At 38.9% G+C, this 14,287-nt stretch overlaps 1 protein-coding gene across 1 annotated transcript in view; it reads right to left on the minus strand.

Annotated features, from left to right (window-relative positions):
* KCTD20 (potassium channel tetramerization domain containing 20) overlaps window positions 1-10,863 on the minus strand; it is a 35,268-nt gene extending 24,405 nt beyond the window's left edge. The window contains exon 1 of the mRNA XM_047101617.1: window positions 10,814-10,863. The gene's annotated coding sequence lies outside the window, so the exon portion shown is untranslated. The remainder of the gene's footprint in view (window positions 1-10,813) is intronic.
* Between the last annotated feature and the right edge of the window lie 3,424 nt (window positions 10,864-14,287).

Here is a 14,287-nt window from a genome sequence, read left to right on the forward strand (position 1 = left end):
TGCCATCACATTAGAGACATAATGCCACCATACCCTACTATGGGGAAAAGCTTGGCCACTTGGTTAAATGGTGACTATAGATCTCTCCCCGCTGTAAAGAGAGATGTAATACTCTATCTCCCAATAACCTTTCACCCAGTGGTTTTGGCAATCTACTGATGATTCTTGCCTGAGTCAGTTATTATATTTGGGACTACAAAATGAGGGCTAACTGTGTTGTTCCTCCTACATCTACTGTATAGCAGCCTTCCATGAAGCACAACTATTTCTACACTTTTCCTTTATTTCTCCCTTTTAAGTATCATTATGAACTCAAAGATTTGTTTTAATCTAGTATAATAATCCATTGCCATGATTTTTAAAAAATTGTCCCCAATTTTTGGTTTAAAGTGTCCCAAATATGGCTAATGGGGTTCTCTTCAAGCCATTGTCTGTCATTTTAACACAATTCTATTTGCTTTTGAGGCTACTTCTGGCATAAGACTTCTCCAAGCGCACCTTTTACCGTCTCTGCCCCAGACCTGGAATCAGCCACTTTGCCAGGAGCCTTTGTTCCTTTTAGTGGGCAATGGCATTTATAAATCAGGATCTGAGCACTAACTGTCCTCACAGCTACTGGGTTGTCACTGCTTCTAGGCCATTTCAGTAGATAAAGCTGGGGACTTTTTTGTTTTTTTTTAAACAAGCAAGAATTTACACTGATACTTTCAACTCAAATTCAACACTATAGTTTTTCTTTATATTAGCATCTTTTCCCTTACAATGAAAATCTTGGTTCATAAACTAGTTTCAAAATTATAATATCAATATTATTACGATAAACATACTAAGTTTTAAGTCTACTGGGGGGGGCAGTTCTTTTTGTCCTTTTGGCAATCTACTGATGATTCTTGCCTGATGTATTATCAGTATGATATGTTCAAGTTATTTTTTCTCTGTATGTCCTATAGGTTAGGTTTATTTCTCTCTACACTTACTATGTAAAACATTTACATGGTTTAAGTTACAGTGTTACAAGAAAGGAATGCTGAGAGAAGTGTTTTTCCCTTCCCTTTTCCCTCCAATCTTTCCCCATCTATTCCCTACAGATAACCAGTTTTATTAATTTCTGTGTATCCTTCATGTTTCTCTTTGAAGAAATTAGGATAAAATGTGTATATACATATAAATTCTTAATTCCTCTTTTTCTTATACAAAAGATGGAACACCATATCCAATCCTGTCCTTTGCTATTTTTACTTAACAATATATCCTGGAATTCACTCCAAAGGAGTGATTAGAAACCATCCTCATTCTTTTTATTACTATGTAACACTCCACTCTGCAGATGTTAATATGTAGAACTTTGGTAGAGAAAAGAGGAAAGGGCAGGCCAGATAGTGCAGATGGCACAGAACAGGCAGGAAAGTAAAAGTGAACAAGGCTTTATTACTACATAAAATGGGGTGGGTGGGAGACTAATCAGGCTAGAGTGAAGGGTTAATGTGAAAGGGTGGGGAAATCAGGTTCACCATCATATCATACAACTCCAGGGAACCCCATGTATACCATCATCTAAGAAGCTATACAATGCACAACTTAGATGACTATACATACTGGCCCTGGGGAAGTTGAAAAACAAGATGGAGCCAACTTATGGGGGCCTTGAATTATAAAGTAAAATAGAATTTTGTCTTGTAGCCAAAGTTTTTACTTATGGAAGGCTCATGTTCAATATGTTTGAAGATAAATGCTTCAAGATAAATACAGCCACAGATGGACTGGAATAGTTAAAAGAAGAGGCTATTGGAATTGTCTAAGTGTGAAATAACAGGATCTCAATAGGTTATTGTCAAGAAGGGTAGTACTTAAGACATAGTCCTCCCTTCATACAAAGAGCTTACAATCTAGTTGAGAAAAATCAAAACACGAGAGTTATACAATACATAAAAGTGGCATTTTTGGAATAAGAGACCTAAGTGATTATATCGTCCAGTGGTTCTCAGGTCTAACTGATAATCAGAGTTACACAGAAGAAACCGTTAAAAACATATTCTTGGGCCCCATTCCCCAGAGATTCTGATTCAGTAAGTCTAGGGTAGGATCTGAGAATGAATTTTTAACAAGCTCCTCAGGTGATCCTGTAGACTAGCTATGTTTGGGAACAAATGATTTAGTATAATCTTTCATTTCATGGACGAGAGACTGAAGCACAACAATATTCTTTTTGAAGAATATTCTAGGAGACTTACAATCTTGGGGTAGAAAGGCCTTTATAATCAGGACCAAAAACCCAAAAGCTAAAAAAGAAGAGAAAGACACATGTGATTACAAACCCCCTCCCAAAAACAAAAAACTAAAAACTTTTGTATGGCAAGAGATCCTATAAAAAATTGATTTGAAAAATTGTATTTGCAACATACTACACAGACTTATCACAATATTCAATGAGGGGTTATAAAAATGCATGAAACTAACCCAACAGAAAAATGGGCAAAGGATGGAAAGAGAGACATACCCAAAAGAGAGCTGGTGAAGCTGTATTAATAGCCTACAAAATAGAATTTAAGGCAAAAAACCGCACAAGTTGGAGAAGACATAAAATTCAAAGACGTCTATTGGCAGAACCACTTCTGTTCCTCATTTCTTCTATCTTGGAAGAAAGCCACAATGAGAGAAGAGATGCAGGAGAGAAGAGGACATGCCAATTCCATGGAAAGGCTGGAGCTGATTCCTTCCCTTTTCTTTCCTTCTCCCCTATGAACTGCTGAGGCCAGGCTAACAGGCAGGCAGATAAAAGCACAACGACAGTAGTGACAAGATCATAATTGCTTGGACAGATTTTCCTGTCTTTTCTACTTGACACCCCCAATTTACTGCCCTCAGTACCTTTTTGTCAATATACCTTACGTCCAAGAACAGGTTTTATGCACAAAGAGGCTATATTATAGTTACTTGGATTTAAATTAAGACTTAAGACCTTGTGTTCAACTTGTAACTAAGACTGCCCTTACTTTCTGTTACAAATTTATCAAGTTAAAAAAACTACTATACTGGAAACAAAAAGATTTAAACAATATAATAAAAAATCTATACTTACCACCCAGTTTAAAATACAAAATATGACAATACAGTTGAATCCCCTATAACCACTATCCTAAGTTTTGTGTTTCCATCAAAGATTTCAAACTGTATCTACAATCTTAACGTATTTTCTTTTTTTGTTCTAGCACTTTGATTGCTTACCAAGCAAATCTTCAAGTAATGAAAAAACTGGTAAATCTAAAAAGTGAAACTGATGAATTCTAGTGTATCTCAAGAAGTTCTTAAATATTTCAACACTCTTTTCAAACAGCAAAGTTTTCTTACATCCTTAAATTAATAACTGAATCTAAAACCTAATTACTCAAGAACACATTTTACATTAGGATCACAAATTAATCAGCTGAGGTTGTTCAATATGTCAAATTACTACAAGCCCTACATCTTAAGTACAGATGGCCATAAACTTTATTCACACATATCTCGTATCACATATGGTTCTAAGTCCTTTATAAATGTTATTTAATAGTCACAGAACTTTATGAAGTAGGTGCCATTATTACCCTCATTTTATAGGTGAGGAAACTGAGGAAGAAAGAGGCTAAGGAAAGTTCTCACAGTCACACAGCTAATAAACAGTGGAGCCAGGCTTCAAACCCAGGCTTCTGGCTTCACAGTCTACTGTTACCATCATGTTATGTTACTTCTCCTTATAGGGCTGATTTACTTCATGATTTCTACGTAAACTGTATAGGTTTAGAAATGTAATTCCAAGCCCAAGATCTATGGCTTTCGCATACAACCTTTCTGTGCCAATAATGGGCATATCTAGCACCTTTTCTGTTTAAATAGTTGCTAGGAGAGGACTTCTATATTACCTAAAAACTGGATAAATGAAATTCTGTCATTTCTACACACGGTGTTTCCATCTTTTGATTGGATTCAATGAGTTATGGTCATGCTAGTGACACCTTTATGCTAAGAACAATCCATGGCACATAACAGATCAGGCAAAGTCTATGACTCCTAAGAAAAAGCCAGTCAACATATTATAGAATCTCTGGGGTGAGTTCCCTAATGTCCAGGACTCTTCTGCTTGCTAAAAAACTAAAATCCTATAAAGGAAGAGATACACAAGCTGTTAAAGATTACTTATACAAACTTCCAGGAAATATCAAAGCAATATGCTATTAGCAATAAGGTCTTGAAAAGAACAGTACAAGCCAGTGCAATTAAAAAATTTAAAGATGTATTAGTCAACAGAGTAGGCCATTTTACAGGAAAAAGCTAAGTGTGTGTATGGCAAGAAAGTGTGTATATGAAGGTCTTGGGGACAGACCCATGGATCAGTACTGTAGCTACAGATCATGTTGAAAACTCTGGAGACAATCCAAAATCATTGTGTGAGAAGATGGTTCAAGGCCCAGTACCAATTAGTGTCAAAGTTTTCACTGAATACTTAGCAGAAATGATAACCGTGCAGCACGCGCGCACACACACACACACACACACACACACACAAATTACTCCAGTTCAAAGACACTTGACACTGACCGAGACATCATCAATCTGCTAATAGCTTTTTAGGAAAAAGAAACACTAGCATATTAGATACATATGTGATTTTAATATACATCAGGATTTCAAAAATATTGAAATGTGAAGGATTACAGTATATGTTAGTGTTATGTTTTCTTGAGAAGGACTATCCTTTGTACCTAAGTTACACCTGTAATTCTTTTTTGATATTAAATGCTTTTTCTTTTATGAAAGAATGGTGACAGAAAATCATGGCCAGATTTCTTTTTAAATGGGCTTCCAATCTCTTCCCCCATAATTTTACCAATCATGAATCTCAAAAAATCTGGATCCCAATCAGCTAGGACTAAAAAACACTTCTACCAGTTCAGTGTAACCTAACTAAAAATACCCAAAAGTAAAAAGTCTCTTGGTTTGCTCACTCAAAAGCTGGAAAGCAATCCTTGGGGAAACATTTTTCTTCTTCTTGGGTTGAGCCCAAGTCTGCTTTCCTCCCCACACCCACCATGTCTTCCATGCTTAGTTTTAGTCCTATCCCCTGGAATAATACACCCTTCAGAAAAATGGGTAAAGCAGAAAAAACAACTGCTTGAAGGCATCAAACAACTAGTAAGGGAGCCAAGACTAGACCGGAGAGAAGCTGTGATGGTCAGTTTCATATGTAAACTTGCTTAGCCTACAGTCCTAGGTCAATGAGACACTAATCTAGGTATTACTGTGAAAGTATGTGGCAGATGTGATTAAAGTCTATAATCACTTCAATTAAGGAAGATTATCCTAGATAATCTGAGTGGGCCTGATCCAGTCAATTGCAAGGCTGTAAGAGCAGAACTAAGAACTAAGAACTAGGTTCTCTGAGAAAGAAGAAATTCAACTGTGGATTGCAGCCTCAACAGTTCAGAATTCCAACCTGCCCTTCCTGATGGCCACAATCCTATAGGCCAACTCCATGATAACTATCTTAACATATATATGTATTTATATGTAGATGACATATATTATTGTCACGTATACACACAGAGAACCACAATCCATAACTAGAACCTTTCCATAAAGAAAACTCTAGGACCAAATGGCCTGACTAGCAAATTCTTCCACATCTTTAAGGAAGAAACTACATTAATCTTCTACAAACTCTTCCTGAGAATAGAAAAAGGAAGAATATTTTCCAGTTCATCTTCTGAGGTTATTTTCTCTTATAAACATAAGCACAAAAATCCTGAACATTATTTAAAAAAATCAAATCCAGATACATAAAAAGGGATAATACATTATAAGGTTGGCTTAACATTCTAAAATTAATATAAAAATAGAATTTACCACATTAAAGACTAATAAGAAATGTTTTAGATTAATAACTAAAACAGCAGTAAACAGTATGATTTATTAGGTTTAAAAAAGGCAGGTTAGAATAAATATATTCATGGAAAAAAGACTGAACATATTAATTATTCTCCCTTAATTGTAGGCTCATCATATGTGTTTTTAAATTGTATTTTATTGAATACTCCTGAGTCTCTAAGATAAGTGTTATTACTTTTAAAATGGGAAAAAAGGAAAACATTCTCTGTAAAAATAGGGAACTCTTCAAGAAAATGTTTTTTTTTAACGTTTATTTATTTTTGAGACAGAGCATGAATGGGGGAGGGGCAGAGAGAGAGGGAGACACAGAATCGGAAGCAGGCTCCAGGCTCTGAGCCATCAGCCCAGAGCCCAACGCAGGGCTCGAACTCACGGACCGCGAGATCGTGACCTGAGTTGAAGTCGGACGCTTAACTGACTGAGCCACCCAGGTGCCCCAGAACTTTTTTTTTTTTAAGCTTAAGACAGTTTAAGAGAAAGAAAATATTACTACATAAGAGATTTTGAAATTTTTCAATTTAGATGAAAGAACAAATATGCTTACGAAACAAATAAGGAATTTATTAGGTTAAAATATGTGGAATAGTTTCTTAAGCAGATTATTTGACAGGATGACAATTTGCTTTAAATCCAAATGCAATGATTTCATGCAGAGGCATGTGTTTCTTAGGGTACTCAACTGCAAGCATGGTTCTAAGTAACGGGTGGAAGGTAGGATAGCTAGGCAGGCACAGGATAAAGGATGTTGCTTCAGCCCCGGGGCACTGGGTGCTCAACAATGAGGGCAATGGAGCACTGTGATTACCTGGCATATAATTCTCTAAACAGACTGTTATGAGCTAAAAAATGTGTTCCCCTCAAAATTCTGATGTTGAAGTCCCAACTCCTAAATCCTCAGAATGTGAGTGTTTGGAAAGTAAGATTTTAAAGAGGTAATGAAGTCATTAGGATGAAGTCATTAGTTCAGTATGACTTTTAAGAAGAGGACATGAAGAGACATACACAGAGGGAAGCCCACAGGAGACACAGTAAGAAACAACCATTTATAAGCCAAGGAGGGAGGGAGGCCTCAGAAGAAACCAATCCTGCAGACATCTTGATCTCAGACTTCCAGCCTCCAGAATTGTAGGAAAAAAATTTCTGTTGGTTAAGTTAGTCTGTGGTACTTTTTAGGTAGTCCTAGCAAACTTATATACAGAAACAACTGCAAAAATTCTATTTCATGCTCTACCACCAAAAAAGAGATTTAGAACAAACACATGGAAGGAATCTTAGATGATTTTATGGTACAGACTGTGATCTTCATATAGAGCTATAGATCACTACCTGTTTTAAGGAAGTTAGTTAAATGTTCTTTTAATAATCTCAATAATATACTGCAACTTTGCTCTCTAATTTTAATAACAGTATTTCTCATTTGCATAGCATATACAATTTAAATTTTATTTGTATTTGTTACTTCATCTGATCCTTACAACCCTTCTCTATGAAACAAATAGAAACCAAACCCTCTGGTCCCAGTCACAGATCTTTGCACTATTTGTACCCAGTATTTTCCAAAATTTTAGCAAGGTTCCCCCGGTTTTAGTAAGAACAGAGATAAAGTTTACATCTATACTTATCATAAAACCTGAGTAGAAAGCACAATCTGAATCTAAAGAATACCTTGAAATAAAATTAAACAAACAAACAAACAAAACCAAAGCCAACATTTATTTTCTGAGAATTTACTATGTGTCAGGCACAGTTCTAAGCTCTTTACATAAATTAATTCATCCCTAATAACCCTCTGAGGTAGGTACCTATGACAATCTCTATTTCAGGGACATAGAAACTGAGGAGTATTTTATACAAGTTAGTAAATAAAGGCGCCAGGATTTGAACCCAGGAAAGCCTGGCTTCAATTACCACATTCTTAACTACTACCCAATGAAGTGAGCATAAATCTTAATGCCTTTGGAGGCAGGCAGATTTAAGTCTGAACAGACTCTGGGCAAACTTAAGCTGTTTGTATCTTAGATTCCTTGACTATAAAATGGAGATAATACAAGAACGGATGTAAAAGCATTTAGTACAGTGTCTGGCACATAATAATGTCTAATTATTAAGCACTGACTCTTCTAATTCTTTCATGAATATACAAGGACAATCCAATAATATTTAACTTGGGGACTGCAAGCAAAAATATCAAAAGGTTCTCTTTTTGCATACATACCTCTTTCCTTCTACCTTCCAGAAATGCATATACTACCCCAATAACCTCATTTCCCTCATGAAAATATATTTAACCAGATTATATCAGTTTTATATTCTGTCTCCCACAGAATACTTAGTAACTTTGATAAGGACAACAGTATAGTTATGTGACAACTTCAAAACATTCTGGACATTGCTCAAACATCTACTATTTAATAAAAATTCACCAATATCTTAAGCTTAACTGAATTTTTAAAAAAAATACTAAGTTTGTAATGTCTTTGGGGAGTACAAGGTAACTTTTTGCTTTTATTTGAACTTTTACTACTTATTTCCAGCTTCAGAGTCCTTATTTTAGTACTCCCACTCTTCATGATTTGTATGTTTAGATCACATTCTCATTCAATCTCCATTTTTCCAGAAAACACTACTTTTGTAGTCATGTGGAAGTCTTTCCATTTTCTTCATCTACTTATAACTGAATTTCTCTCAACCTTTTCCATTTTTGAAGCATTTGTCTTGAGATGATTTAGTGGAAGAACACTTAGCTAGGAGCCAGGAGTCCTTTCCTCTGCCACCTCATCGCTCAGATTCTTTACCTGAAAGATGAGGACTCCACTATGTAAGTTTGTAATAGGTTTCCTTAGATCTCAAAGCCTCTGATTTCCATGATTCTGGGTCTTCCCGCAAGAGGTCATTCAGCATTCCAACAACTTCCCTAAGCTTTTTACTCCAGTTAGCCAAGTAGGGACAGGCATGGTCAGATTCAGGGGCAGAGGGAAGGCACGGTAATCAGGAAGCCCAGGGCTATAGAAGGAAAGACACTGACATTCTGTAAGCCAACAGAAAGAGATTAATGAGAGGAGACCAAAAAAAAGACACCAAAACCAGAAAAATGTCAAACCACCTAACTCTAACCTCACCCCTTCGTATCTATCTCAGGAGGATCTAAGAAACAGAAGAAGCTTTCAGGAGCACAGGTTACTCAGTCCTCATTTTCGTCTCTAGGGAGCAATGCAACTGTGTGCCATCTTTGCAATGTTGTTGCTCAAGTGGCCTCCTCCAGGGCTTTGCACAAAACAGGCATTACCTGGGTATCTGATGACTGAATTAGAGGTCAGCTGACCTGAAAGCCCTCATAAATGCTACCAGTACTGCTAGGTACCATGAACTCTGAGGACTCAAGGCCACAGGAATTACATGGCACTGGCTGCCCTGGTTCTAATGGTCAGACTGGGATGAGAAGATGTGGCCTAATGGTGTTGCTTAAATTCTGATGATACTCGAAGCAGCCCCAGAAGGAAAAAGCACAGATTAATAGGCGCTGGCTATCTCTAACCCACCAAGGCAGTATCAGAATATGTATGGAAGTCATTTCCTACCCTGGTGTCAGAGTCCAAGAAAGCACTACCTTTTCTTAAGTTTCCCTCTGGAGAAGCCGGCTTCTTGGCTTAGGACTGGTGGGAGGGGAAGGGAGAGTAAATCAACAAAGGGGTAAGGGAGTTGGGCAGTTCTAAAAATTCTCAGGGCAGCCCCAAGGTGGTGTTTCTTAAAGCTGGTATAACAGACCAAGGAAGGGGGTGCCTGCTTAAAGTGCAGTTTCAGGGACCCATCACAGATCTCTAGAACCCAAATTCTGGGAGTGGTACTGGCATTTTTATGAACAAACTTACACTAGTGAACTACTGCCCCAGAATTGGGGGATGAAGGGGTGGGAGGGATTGGGGTGAGGTTCTTTGGACTCCGGATTCTTTACGTTCGACTACACCACTTTGTTTTGGGGGACCATTAAAAAAAACCCTCCGTTTCGCAGGTTAACTAACGCAGCTGCAGCTAGTTGCTCACAGCTAACGGGGGCACAATGTAAGGACCTGGAAAATGCATTTTCACGAACTGGTTAACCAGTTCCTCCACGGCCTTGTTTATCCCATTTTGTTTGTTCACTGGCTTCGTGTTTAAAAACAAACCGGTTCAACGCAGGAATTTTTCAATTAAGAATCACACAGTCCAAAATCGAAGAGGTCTGTTGGTAGTGCAGAACGAGGCTTGTAAACCTGAAGTCACTGCTATAAAGAGCATGGTTTCACTTGAAAGAAAAGATCACCCAGATGCTCTGCCCGGCGCTTCTGCACTCAGAGCTACTAACGAAAAGCCAGCGGCAGAGAAGACTCCGAAGCAGGGGTGGAGTGCGAGCAAAACGCACTCTCCGCTTCAGGCAGAGTTTGATAAGAAGTGCGACCAACTACCTAATTTGTAAAGAGTTCGACTCACTGCCAGAAACCAACCCACCAACCAACAAAAACGCGTCTGCAAACGCGTTATCAGTAAACACTCGGGGCTTTATCGTCATTTCTCTGCCGGCGGGACGAAAGCACCGCAGGCCTGCAGAAAACAGTCAAGTTACACTTCAGCTGTCCCCACGGCTGCGCTCGCGATTTCCTGAGAAGGTGCCACCCCCTTCCGCGGACTGTAAGACTTTATCCTCGGCACGAAAACCGGCGCCCGAAACCCACTTGCGGACATTTTTCGTCGCGGGGATTTCAGTCCCCCGCGGCCTTTCAATTGGGGTCCGACTCGGCGGGCGTCCGCCCGAGCGGCGGCCCGAGGAGATGCCCCCTCCCCCCGCCACAAAGGCAGAGTCCGGGCCCTGCCCGCCGCCACACTCGCCCTACCGGGTGCCCGCGCCGCCACTTACCTGACGCTCCCGCCGCGCTCTCGCGCTCGGGGCCCGAACCCGCCCGGGAGGCGCGCGCACACCGCGCCGCGAGGAGCCGCCGCGGGGACCGGCCGTGCCGCAGCGGCGCGCGCCCCCCGCCCTGGCCGGCGCGGCCACGCGGCTGAGTCACCCGGCGCTTCACATTAAGAGTCCCCACGGCGCGCGGGGCACGCCGGGAAGGCCGGGCTCCCGGCCCGCCGCCGGGGCGGCCGCGGAGAGATGTCCTCTTTCTTTCCCGACACGCCCCCCCCCCCCCCCCGTCCGTGGGAGGACGCTCTCACTCCAGCGCAGCTGGGGTGATTCGATTTCTGAGCTGCGGATGCCCCCTCTCAATTATTAAAGGAATAAAACGGAAAGTTACTAGTTACCTGGGTTGTTAAATAATCTTCGCAAAGCCCCAGGACAGCAATACTTAAAGAGAATTGTGGAGCCCCGATCTCTCCAAGCGTTTGGGGGAAGGGGGTACGTAGCAAGAGTAACGGAGGTCCTTAAACACGTATTGCTTAAAAACTATCCTGGATATACGTTCTGGCCAAAGAAAGGCGGGGGGGGGGGGGGGGGAAGCCTGGAGCCTGCTTCAGATTCTGTGGCTCCCTCTCTCTCTGCCCACCCCCGTTTACACTCTGTCTCTCTCAAAAATAAATAAACATTAAATCAACCGAAGCAGATTATTGGAAAACTGGTTGTGCTAGTAAAATATTTCAACACCCGAAAAGCAATGTATGGTCCGTGTTCTATAAAACGGGTGCTGAAAACATAAAGGAAAGAAATAGCATCAATCCTTATTGTCTTGACTTTAATTTTTTTTTTTTTTTTTAAAGAGAGAGAGAGCAGGGGAGAGGGCCAGAGGAGGAGAGAGAATCCCAAGCAGGCTCCATGTTCAGTGTAGAGCCCCACCACCTTGGGATCACGACCCCTCCAGAAACCAAGAGTCCGATGCTCAACCTAGTCACCAAGGTGCCCCTATTGTCCTCATTTCTAGTGGCTTTTGTGTTTTTAAAAGTTATAAAGTTATATTGATTATGCAAACTGCTTTATTTTAAAATTGTTGAAAACCATATACGTTAATAGCATGATTTCTTAAATTCTGAGTCAACTTTTTTTGTTACAAAAGTCTTTGGAAACTAATTTGGGGCTAAAGATTAGGATTAGAATTGAAGTGGAAGGAATATGAGGGAACTGTTTTGATTCTCATTCCAATAGGTTGCGAATGGTTGCTGGATACTTGTATAGCAAAATTGCATTGTCAGGGTCAATAACTTTAATTTCGAAAACCGAAGCTATACATTTTTCATTATAATTGGATCTTAGAGGTCTTAGACAATCTTAGGATCCAAACTTTACAACCAAAGTAACATAGAGGATTGTTCAAACTAATGCCTTTATTTCCATTTCTATAAAGTACAATGTTATGCTTCCTTTCTGGAAAACTTTTTCTGCAGACTTGTAGTATACAAAAATCTGGCACAAAAGCCAGACAAGTCATTACAGGCTAATGACTGTATCTTTTAATTAATAGTTAAGACTAAATTGTTCTCTTTTTGCCTATAATTTCATATAATGAATAGAATATCAGATCTAGCACTTTTTTGAGGTAAACACCAAGGAGATGAAAAATGAGAAACGTATATTCACAGAAAGCACTGGTTTATGCTGATTTTTATCATTTATTTATAAGTTAATGTATCTCCAAACATGAATCTCTCAGAAGCATTCATATCTGAAGCTGAAAACCCTTTCTAATGTCACATTGGCAGACCTGGAATTTTCCATTTCCGTAATGGCTAATTCAGAAGGCGATACAGTTTATCTGATCAACTGTGATGAGTCTCCTTAAATATGATATCTACTACCAGTAAATTTTACAAAGCACCTTTTCCACTATTTTACATTGCTTAAAATTCTCAACAAACTCTGGGAGATGGATTTTACTACTCAGATTACAAATGAGGAAAACAAGACATAAACAAGAATCTAAGGTCATTAAACTATGAAGTGGTGCTGGTGGGCTGAGAATCTAGATCATTTGCCCCCCAAATTCTTGCTCAGCATCCACTGAGCATATGGCAGTTCTGTCTAATAATTGCCTCCAGTTGAACTCCTCAGTGCCTCTAGGAAGTACCTTAAATGCCTTCAGCTGTTAACACCGAACCGTTTAAGGTTGATTGTATCTCAGAATGAAAATATTTTCAAAGCAATAACTATTATCAGTTATTGTATAAGAAACTAATTATCCTTTTTACATAGTACATCATATGTAGTAACTGTAAAAACAATGCAAAAATCCCAAGATTTTTGCACTCTCAAAGTAATTATATTTGCATTTTTAAAAACTAAATGATTTAGGTTGTATGATTTCTAGATCACTGCGGACATACAAAAAAAAAGGAGACTTTTTAAAAGACTAATCACTTTCATTTGTAAGTCCAAAATTGTGCTCAAATGTAGATGTAAATAGCTATTTAATTTCTGACTTTCTGGAGAGGGGCCGGAACCCTGCAGTTAACCCAAAATGTATTCACAAGAATCTTTTTTCCTTCACTTCTATCAGTTCACCTTTGTTAACAATCTCTTCATGAAAGTCACAAAGGAAACGAAGAGTGGACCTTGAAAACGTAATCAACCAAAGAATCATGAATTTTAAGTTTTTAGTGGCTGGAATTTGCTACTGGATCTTTATTAGTATATATCTGCTTTACATACAACTTCGGTAAGCCTTTTAGTCTCACTTACAATGTCTCATCTACAAATCCAACAAAACATGTAGCCACAACTCAAAGGTAGGATCTCAGGAGAATTATGTAGCCGATGATGGCAGGCTTTCAACTTTAAAAAGTTAAATTTGGTTATTTGGGTAACCAAGTAAGAGATAAGGGAAAGGGAATCTAGGTAAGAGTATTCCACTATTAAGTAAAAGAGAAATGATAGAATATCCCAGTTTCGTAACTCCCTGTGAATTAATATAGGCATTAGGCCTTAACAGCTAGGATTGTAAAAAGAGAATTAGACATTATGTACCTCCTGAGGAAAGACCACACCACCACTTAAAATGCTGCTAAAGAGATCAAACCTGAATCTGATATAGACTTGAGATCCAGCTGCCAGTTTGTAGGAAACCCAGGAATATGTTGAACTGTATCATGATCATGCAATCTGCAAAGTCCTCACTATGGGAAACTACAAGTCAAAGAGCCTCCGTTCTTCAAGATTATAAAGTTAAAAAAAAAAATGACTTAAAAGATATATCAAAAAAAATTTTTAACTGTGTTTTGTGTGTTAAGGGAGAGACTATACTGTCTAGGAGTGAACATTTGGGTGGAAAAATCATTAAAGAAAAAAGGAAATGAAAGTGATGCTATAAAACTTAGGATAATGGTTACTTACAAGGTGCTGGTGGTAGCAAATGATTGAGAAGGGACCCTTGGAAGGAGCTTCTAAGGGTAGGTAGCAAAG

Source organism: Lynx rufus, unplaced genomic scaffold, assembly GCF_022079265.1.
Source record: "Lynx rufus isolate CCGP_SWC_20201006 ecotype Redwood Valley unplaced genomic scaffold, mLynRuf1.p SCAF_6, whole genome shotgun sequence".
NCBI classification, from domain to species: domain Eukaryota; kingdom Metazoa; phylum Chordata; class Mammalia; order Carnivora; family Felidae; genus Lynx; species Lynx rufus.